Source organism: Mustela nivalis, assembly GCF_964662115.1.
Source record: "Mustela nivalis genome assembly, chromosome: 5".
In the NCBI taxonomy this organism is placed as follows: Eukaryota; Metazoa; Chordata; class Mammalia; order Carnivora; family Mustelidae; genus Mustela; species Mustela nivalis.
The window spans coordinates 146,719,396-146,729,563 of NC_139024.1; the positions used below are offsets into that span (position 1 = coordinate 146,719,396).

The window sequence follows — 10,168 nt, forward strand, 5'->3', positions numbered from 1 at the left end:
GTGCGAATCTGGCAAAAACTCCCTCCCACGTTTCCAGGGGAGGCTCCCGGACTCTTCTGTGGCGGTGTTACTTCTAGCTTCTCTGCTGCATGCACTCCCAAACATGCCAGCTTCTTCCTCCACAGAATAAACACATGGGTAGTTAAAGGTCTAGGAAGGGCTTTACAAGCCAGGGGAAATTGCCTTCAAGACTAATCAGTTTTTAGGGAGCCATTTTCGGGAAAGTTAACACTGCCACAATTTGCTGCTAAGTAAGAACCTGCCGGGGACTGAAACAGGCTGGCTGGCTGGCTGGCCTCCGTGTTTCTTTAGAGCCAGGCTTTTCTTTCTAACACTTGGGTCGTAAGGAAATTCTGGGATGCCTAGTAACACTGAGCCCAGCAGAACAGAATGTCCACAAGCAGAAGCAGGGAGTTGCTGCCTTTGACAGGGACGCTACCTTCTTGTTCCAGCTGTCTGCACCCACTGAATGTTTTTTTTTTTTTTTTAAAGCATACCATAAAGACTTAAAAAATATATTCATTTATTTATGAGAGAGAGCGAGCGAAAGCGAGAGAGCGAGCAGCGGGAGAGAGGCAGAAAGAAAGGGAGAGAGAATCTCTAACAGACACTGAGCGTAGGGCCACACACAGGGCTTGATCCCACGACCCCAAGATCATGACCTGAGCCGAAATCAAGAATCAGACATTCCCCTGACTGAGCCACCCAGGAGCCCCCTAAAGACTTCTCTATCTACAAATACAAGTTGCAGATAACTGCTCTTAAATATCAACTATTTTAGTTGTTAGTCCTTAGAAAAGCAGATAGAGCTGAGCTACTCTGGTTGAAATGGGTGGAAGAGTTGGCCTCCCCCGACCTCCAAAGAACCCTCACAAAAGCTTTGTGGAACTCTTCAGTGGAAACAGCCTGAAAACCCTTGATCTTGTTCAGAATCTCGACCCAGTTTTCTGGCTCATGGAGGTGTTTTTCTTTGGCTTCTCTGTGCTTTAAACATTATTGTACTCATTTCCAACACTTATAATCAACAGATTTTTTTTGTAGAATCAATACATTAAAAAAAGAGATTTTATTCATTTATTTGAAAGAGATGGAGAGAGCGAGCAAGCATGAGTAGGGGGAGGGACAGAAGGAGAGGGAGAAGTAGACTCCCCACCAGGCAGGGAGCCCAACATGGAACTTGATCCCAGGACCCTGGGATCATGACCTGAGCCAAAGGCAGACACTTAACCAACTGAGTCACCCTGGCACCCCTAGAATCAACAGATTTTTGTACGAAGTCATGAATATCAAACTCTTCTTAAAAACTAAGAAGATGAGGACAGACGATGCCTGCACTCCCTCATGGCCACAGTGAACTGAGGTCATTGCTACTCACTACTGCCTTTCACCAGGTCTGGACATTCATTTAGGTTACCTGCCTGCCCCCATGGGGCTTGAGGCCCCTGGGAGCACTGATCTAACCTATCTCATTTTACAGTTGAGGCAACAATAATGCCCTGCATCATGGCGATGGCAGGATGAGAACCGGGAATTCCTGAGTGTGGGTTCAGCACTGATTTGTCTAGCTCACACTGGCATTTCTCAAACGGGGGACCTAAGGAAGGTCCTAAGGGTCTGAAGATCTTAGAATTCATGAGAATTCTTTTCCTTAAGAATATGTCTATATTGGATAGACATTTAAGAAATCCCATGCTACACCAAACTACCATTGGCATGTCTGAGATTTCATAGTCATAGATGTCTTCAGTTATTCCTGTTTTGTCGTCAGTCTTAGAAAAGCAGGACTAATACAGCACACCTCTCTAGTATACTGAATATGTTTCCTAAAATGTAACATGTAGACATAGATAAGAGCTAGTAAGCAGTGAGTGGTTCTGATTCCTCCAAGTTAGCCTCACCGTAGGGCCTACAGTTAAGAGCACAGAAGGAAAAGGTCAGAGGAGAGAGCCCAAGATGAGGGCACCAGTGAAGCCAGGGAAAGAGTATCTTTCTCTTTGATTTTTAATGTTGATTTTAATCCATTAATTACACCAGAAGTAGCTCAGCAGGGTGGTAAGTAGGCGTGGCTGCCAGATGACTTGGGTTCAAATCCCAATGCCACCATTTACTACTGGTATGATGCTCTGGCAAGATACTTAAGCTCTCTGTGCCTCAGTATGATCATCTGTGAGACGGGAATGATAGTATTTACTATGTGAGGTTGCTGTGAGAATTCAACAGATAAGCACCTAAACTCAATGCCTAGCACATGGCGGATACTGAGAAAGGTTTGCTCTTATCGGCACAGCAGGTTTATAGTTTATAAACCACTCCCATTTCTTTCCATTTCTCCCATGTAACAAAGCTGTGAGGTAGGCCAAAAGAACCGTATCCATTTTGACAGACAGGAAGTCTGAGGAGGTTAACTGAATAGCTCCTCTGGGATCAGGTAGGGAGTAAAGGAGAAAGCCAGTGCTAGAGTTCAGGTTTTCTGCCTCAGGATCCTACACCCCCACTTTGCACATGCCTCACAGTGCAAATAGAGTATGTCTTCCTTGTAAGGCACAAGAAGTTAATGATCTCTTTAGCGTCTTCCAGCACAGTAGATAACATCAAAGGAAGGACCGGGGAAGAACGACAGCTGAAGTCATCATGTGCATTTTCCAGACCACCAGTGTTAGACATCCCAACGCTAAGACCCCTGGCTCCAAGGAATAAGTGACTTATCACAGATACCTAGACCCTTGTCTTTGTTCACCTGGCTCCTGGATGCCTGAGAGGACATGCAGGCCAGACCACAATCCTCAGTCAAAAACCCAAGGCCCCATAGGATGCCTGGTGGCTCCGTCAGTTAAGTGTCTGCCTTCAGCTCAAGTCATGATCCCCAGGTTCTGGGACTGAGTCCCACGTCGGGCTCCCTGCTCAGCAAAGAGTCTGCTTCTCCCTCTCCCTCTGCTTTTCCCCCTGCTCGTGCTCTCTCTCAAATAAATAAATAAAATCTTAGGGAAAAACAAAACAGAACAAAACCCAAAACCACAAGCAAAGATGGAATGGTCTCTCCTTTCCTTTCTGTCTCCCAGACAGTATATATCTGCACTCTCTACACCTTCCATAAGCCTTGCTCTCATTTCCAACTGGCTTGTGTTTGACTTCTACCCTGCAGGTAGCCAAGGACTCTCTTAGCTGGTCCTGCAGGACCCCCTCTGGGTCCTCACACCTGGTCCACCTGCACCATCAACACATGTCAACACACACGGTGGGAGCAAATCACTTACAAGTTAGGGGTTCCAAGGGAACTAGCAGAAGCAGGTGGAAAAAGGATTTATAAAGAAAAATGATAAACAGGAGCACACTTAGGAAAATCCCTGTTTGAAGTTAAAAACGCTCTGGAGAGCTTGGTGCTCCAATGATGGGCAGTTCCCGGGGGTAGCAGCAGTTTCCATGTGGGATTCATGGGCCCTTCCGGGGCACTCTGGTGGATTTCTGAGCTTGACCAGCTCATCCAGGGGGGAGGAAGTGCAGCATTTGGGCTGGGCAGGGGACCGGAGTGGGAGGGGAAGAGATCCCTGCCACCGAGCTAAAGACTCGGCACATTGCTGGTGACAGAGTTTAAATAAGGCAGCAGCCAACATTTCCCAGGCAAAGCAGACTTGCCAGATTACGGGATTTCCGCTGGTGAAAGCCTCAGGATGCTTCTTATGGTATTTCCTAAATTACTGCTTTGGATTCTAGAGATTTTATGGTGGAACTAGGCATGTAGCAAGCTCATTGGAAATAGATCTTGAGTTATCTGTTTAGGACTATAGCTTGGGCCTAGAGGCAGTAATCGGAAATTGGCACTGGCCTGGACAGGCATATTTTCAGTTTTATTAACACCTGAACAGGCCCACAGTTTTATTTCTTTTAAGAAGTGGGGGGAAAAGGCCAGTCTCTTTTTGTTCTTCGTACTGAAGGCATTTGCTTCTCCCTTTGCATTTCCAGGCCCCCCCATGCTTAACTGCCCACTTGCTCCCCCCATGCACCTCATTTTACCCCTCTGTACCCCTCCCCACAGACTAGGTCTGGCTGAGGTGGGCCAGGGCCAGGTAACAGCTGTAGTAAACAGTTTTTCTGAAATAGCTTAATGGGTTTCCTTTCCCTGCAGCTACTTTCTATCCTCCGAGAAATTGTTCCTCTAGCACATGGTGAAGAATGCTGGAGAGGTAATTTTTTAATCTTACCTTGAAGACGTCCTGCCATCCCTCCTCCCAGGTGCAGGACACTAAGCTCCACTCTCCATCTTTATGTTCTTTTCCTGTAGGATTGCCAGATAAAACATAGTAAGTGCAGTTATTTGAATGTCAAAGAGACAAAAATAATTTTTAAACATAAGTATGTCCCAAATATTGCACAGGACATGGTAATACGAAGAAAACAAAAACAAAAACAATACTGCTTGCTGCATATCTGAAATTCAAATTTAACTACATAACCTGCATTCATTTTTGCTAAATTTAACAACCTTATTTCCGTGGGAAAGTGCCTACTGAAGGGAAGAAAGAATAATACTGGCAAGTTAAGTTTTTTTAAATTGAATAATATAATATATAAGTAGCAATATAATAATAATTGAAAGATATAATACATTAAAGAGAATTTTTTAAGGAAAGAAAAATCAGTACATTAAACTGACCATTTCAGGGACGCCTGGGTGGCTCAGTTGGTTGAGCAGCTGCCTTTGGCTCAGGTCATGATCCCAGCGTCCTGGGATCGAGTCCCACATCGGGCTCCTTGCTCCGCAGGGAGCCTGCTTCTCCCTCTGCCTCTGCCTGCCATTCTGTCTGCCTGTGCTTGCTCTCTCTCTCTGATAAATAAATAAAATCTTTGAAAAAAAAAAAAAAAAAACACAAACATATCTTGAAAAAAAAAAAAAAACTGACCATTTCAAACACACATACGCACACACAGTTTTCATCTCTGCATCTTCTTTTCAAGTTTCTGTCCCTGCAATTTTTCTTGTTATGTAAAAAAGCATGAAACAGGAATAAGTTCTGCTGTTTAGTTACTAGCTTAGTACTCATGTTAATCTCCTGGCTTTGACAGTGTGCTTGTCAACATTAGAGGAAGCTGGGTCAAAAGTATTATGTGAACTTCCCATGCCATTTTTTGAAAAGACTTTTAAGTCTCAAATTATTTCAAAATAGAAAGTTAAAACAACAACAACAACAACACCAAGTCCCATTGTAAGAGGCCATTTCACGGTTGTTACCTGTTCACTGCTGCTTCCCACCGCAATGCTCTGTGAGACAATGACCCTTGATCTTGGTAGCCTGAGGAACCTAGAGAATAATAAGCACATTAGAGTGCTCAGAAAATGTGTCTGTTTTTGTTTTTGTTTTTTTAAGATTTATTTATTTATTTTAGAGAGGGGGCAGGTAGGGCAGAGGGAGAGGGAGAGAGAGAATCTCAAGCAGACTCCCCACTAAGTGTGGAGGCCGATGTGCAGCTCAATCTCACAACTCTGAGATGTCAAGTCAGATGTTTCACCCACTGAGTCACCCAGGCAGCCCCAAAATGTTTCTGGTTTTGTGTTTGTTGTACTTGTTTATTCCTTAAGTGACAATGTACTGTTCTAAGTTAACATTAGTTGGTTGATGAATGCTTCTTTGGCGATGAGATGGTAGGACCACCCCCACCTTTTTTTAAGCTGTCCCAGGTGGGACACAAGAATACTGAGAGCTCTGATTTTATTTTCCTAATCAGATCCAACTCCATTATTAGTTTTACACCTGGAAGCAATGCCGGTTAGCATTTATTAATGCCCACTCAGAATCATGTTCAAAAACAGGAAATGTGCATCTGCTCCTGTCAGTGCATTTTTCAGCAAATGCACTTACAGAGTTTGGAGTTGTTTGCTAAATGTCAGGCCTTCCTAGCACAGCATGGAGGTAACCATCACACAGAAAGTACTTAATGTACCTTTCTTCATTTCCTTGAAGTTCCTTTTGGGCCACAGAGCCTTCTTCACCATTAACAACAACACATATTAGGGCTTGACACTAAAAACGCTTGGTATAACCATAAAAGCTACAAACTATATGTTCAGCCCAAATGGTACTGTTTCTGTTTTATTTTTTAAAACAGTAAGATAATATAAAGTGTCTAAGTGGCAACACATAGAAACATATTCATTGTTATAAACAGATCAACAGGAAATATGCTGATGGCAGTAAGCATCAATATATCTTTTCCAGCTAGTTTTGTCTTTTATAGGAAGCTTTTAAAGAGATGGTTTGCACAATTCAGGTCTCATAGAAGTTGTTAGAACATATTTGGGATGATGACTTCTTTTTTGATTAGTCTACTCTTGTAAACATGAGGTGTTCAATGAAAATTTATTATTGATCATAATTAAGATGACAAAGGTATCTCCTACTGATACATTCATTTTTAAAAGATTAACTTTCTGTATTTTACCCTCCTTAACTTCCGCAATCTTATTTAAAGCTATAATAATCATAGCCATAGTAGTAACCGCAAAGATTTATTGAGTACTTACTATATGTCAGACATTATTCTAAGTCGTTTACATGCATTAACTTATTTAATTCTCCCCAAAGCCCTATTATAATGATAATAGCTACTGGTTCTATAGCATTTACTATGTGTCAGCCACTGTTTAAGCACTTTGTATTAATTCACTTAAGTCTCACGGCAGATCTGTGACAAAGGTACAACTGTTAATCCCTTTATGGGGAGGAGAAGAAGAGCAGGCTTTAGAGATGTTAGTAACTAGCTCAAAACTACACAGCTCAGTACCGGGCCAAGTCAAGGTACCAGGAAATAGCAAATGTCATTCCATCACTTCTCTTAATTCTTGGCTGTCACGGGTCCTCCCTGATTTTATGGTCACCCAACAAAAGGACACTCTATATTGCATTAAAAGCTCTAATAACAGATATACCAACCATTAACAGAGACTTCAAATCACATCACAGAATTGCTAAAATGGTCATATCCTGAATGGGCTTGATCTGCTGCTTTTGTCACTGTCTGCATTTTGTTGGTCTCAAATTTATTTGTCTCTGGATGTGTGTGTGTGGGGGGGGGGAGATAGAAAGAGAGAGAGAGAGAAGGGGATGAAGGGAAGGAGGAATGAATGATATGACTCTGTTGTAGCCAAAACAGGAGTCAGCCAACACACCAAGAATGGCAGAAAAAATCTGACTCTTTGATGACACTGTTGAGCAGCAGAACTAAGCAGTCCTGGGACCACCACACGTCTCTTACATTAGCAATACTCTTACTGTGCAGAACAATCTTCACCTTGGGTTTCTACACACAAAACCGAAAATACCTTAAAAGACACATGTATCTACATCAACTACATGCATATTTCCTCTTATAGCTCTGTTTCTACTTCAACTTTCTTGTCTTGGTGTACTCTCCAGAGATCTACAGACCACACACACACACCTCTCCAGGAGGTACTGCTGTCAATCAGTGCACTACCAATCTCCAACTCTCAGGGGCTTAACACATCATTTATTTCTTGCTCATGCCTCTTGCCTGTGTCTGTTACGCAGTGGCCCCTTGTCATACCCTCTGAGACCAAAGCTGATGGAGAACAGGAACTAAAAAATGGCAGGTCACTGTGGCCGGAGGGAAAGAGAAGTCCAGAGGAACTCATTCTGGCAACTGTATGCCCCGGCCCAGAAGTGACCCACATCATTTCTGCTTACAACCTACTGACCAGAACTAGGCACATACCCCTATCCAACCTCAGGAGAGTCAGGAAATGCAAGGAGACCATGTGGCCTGAAGGAGAAGTGGAACAGCATTAAAGTCCACCAATGCTTACAAGGTACTGGAGGGAATTCCTAAATACACTATTCACCTAGGGAAGGGAAATGGGGCATAGAATTTATGTGTGGGAAAGGGATTTTTTTTTTTTTTAACTGTATATCTTTTTAGCATTTGGATTTTCTTAAACTTTAAAAGACTGAAGGGTAAGACATCGAGATAAGCACACAAAGCATAAATACACAGCTCAATGGATTATCATTAATGGTCACCCAGATGAAGAAACAACACACTGTCCGCATCCCCAAAGCCCACATTGTGATCCCTCTAACTTCTACTTCCATCCTTCCAACTAAAGGTATCCTAATTTTTTTTTTTTGTACCTCTAAATCCCTTTTCCCCATTTCCTACCCACTTCCCCAACCCGCCTCCCCTTCGGCAACCACCAGTGTTTTTTCTGTATGCGAGAGTCTGGTTTTTGTTTCTTTGTTTTTTAGATTCCACATAAAAGTGAAATCATACGGTAACTGTCTTTCTCTGTCAGACTTATTTCACTTAGCATAAAAGTTATTTTGATTTTTAATACCATAGGTTAAAAACTTAAAAAAAAAAGGTAGTATTTACAGATTTATCAGGAGCAAAGCGAAGTAAAAGCTAACATCCCCTCCGGGTTTCTCTAAATCTGGGGGTGGGGGCGGGGGCAGGACACAGCACACAGGTTATTTTGGATAACAGAACGTTACAGGAGGCAAAGAGTGGGTAGAGATGTAGGTGGATCCAAGAGAATTGGGTTCTGAGACTTGCAGGATGGAAGGTTCTACGGGTGGGGGGAGAGGATACCCGCCCCAAGCGCCCCTCAGGGTGTCAGGACCTCTGAGGATGTGGCATATGGCTCCCTGGAACTTATCCATGGACTTCTTGGGTTTGAAGCCTCGGGACCTAGGCTAACGCTGACTGGAATGTTGAGAGGCTTCTTAGTGGCAGTTATGTCCCCTAGCGGAAGAGGATCAAGCTCTACAGTGGCACCGGGAAACCAGAGGAAGCAAGGGACAGCACCCACTCGGGACTAAGGACCAGGCTCCAGTCCATTTCTACGAGCCCCGGGATTCCGAGTCTCCCCCATGCCGAGCTAGTCAGGGTAAGCGGTGGTGCTAAGCGGCCCTGCAATAACCGCTCCGGGAGGTCCTCCCAGCTAGGGAGAGGAGGGCACACAGCTGGATAAAATTTAGTTTAAAAAACAAAACCAAATCACGCATCTCGCCCCTCTGCCAGGTGCTGGGAATGCACCCTGGTCTTCACAATGCAGTTCTCCCTTCCTCTACGTTGCCGCCGTCCAGGTCCGGCTAAAGCGGCCGAGCCTAGGGCCGACATCGTGTTGTTTGAAACCCTAAGGCCTATTCTGCTTCCTAACGTGTACCGCTGCCCTGCAGTCAAGGGGCGCGGGGAGGACCCATCACGAGTGCACCACCCCGGGTTTAACCAGGAAGGACATATAGGTAGGGTCGTTCATGTATCTACGACTGAAAAATATACGTGAATTCTTAGGAACGGACTTGCACAATTAGGGGAGCCTTGCCAGGCACGCTCCATCCACAAGGCTGTCTGGACCAACGCTGGAGCTCGAAATTCCTAAGACAGTCAAGAAGGGAAGCTCCCGAGGGCAGGTCAGAACCCCCAGAAGCAGGAGCTGGAACGCCACGTGGGGAGACGGAAACCCGTGTCCTGTTGGTTTCCCCGACTTTATCGATGAAGGGACCCGGCAGACGCGGACGCCCTGTATCACACTGCTGAACAAGGATACATCCGCCACAGGGTGCGGACAAACTCAAGGAAGGGAGGCCCAGCGGAAAGGGAGCGAAAGCCTGGGTCCGCCAGCAGCTTTACCTGAGCTTCAGTGGGGTGATCGACAGCAAGGAAGGGCGCCCTACAAGATGGCTGCCGCCCCGTTGCCCGCTTCCATCTCTCGCGAGACAACGTCCCTTGGAGCCCTTATTAACCTGAAACATAGAAGGAAAAGGAATTCTGGGAAATGTAGTCCAGCCAGGCCAATTACGCAGATTACAAAGCCATCCCTGTGAGCCCTGAGAACGCCTCATTAAAGCCTCACACGGTGGCCCGTATTTCGGGAAGTGAGTTTGGCTTTTAAACCAATACCATGTTTCCTGTCCCTCCTCCCCTGGGTGCTTTCTGTGCTTCCTGGTGGATCCCCGCTTATGTTATTCCCTGTCCTCTGAGAAGCTGTTACCAAGATCCATTAAAAGTGCAAGAAATTAATTAGGAGAAATGCCTGAAAGAAAAGGGGAGGAAGCCGGGAGAGGCTTGAAAAGCCATCAGACCCTGATAGAAGTCTGACCCCAGAGAGGAAGTGATCTAGCTGGCAATGCAAATCTAAGGAAGTTAGGGCAAA

General features: G+C 44.7%; 1 long non-coding RNA gene across 5 annotated transcripts in view; it reads right to left on the reverse strand.

Moving 5' to 3' along the window:
• Nucleotides 1-9,742, reverse strand: part of LOC309865467 — a 76,586-nt gene extending 66,844 nt beyond the window's left edge. For 3 of the 5 annotated variants that reach the window (XR_014312108.1, XR_014312109.1, XR_014312110.1), the window contains exons 1-3: nucleotides 9,646-9,742; nucleotides 5,228-5,297; nucleotides 4,200-4,273 (exon numbers count right to left, since the gene is read on the reverse strand). This is a non-coding gene — a long non-coding RNA (uncharacterized lncRNA). The remainder of the gene's footprint in view (nucleotides 1-4,199; nucleotides 4,274-5,227; nucleotides 5,298-9,645) is intronic. The other 2 variants (XR_014312107.1, XR_014312111.1) reach the window with 2 other exon arrangements.
• Between the last annotated feature and the right edge of the window lie 426 nt (nucleotides 9,743-10,168).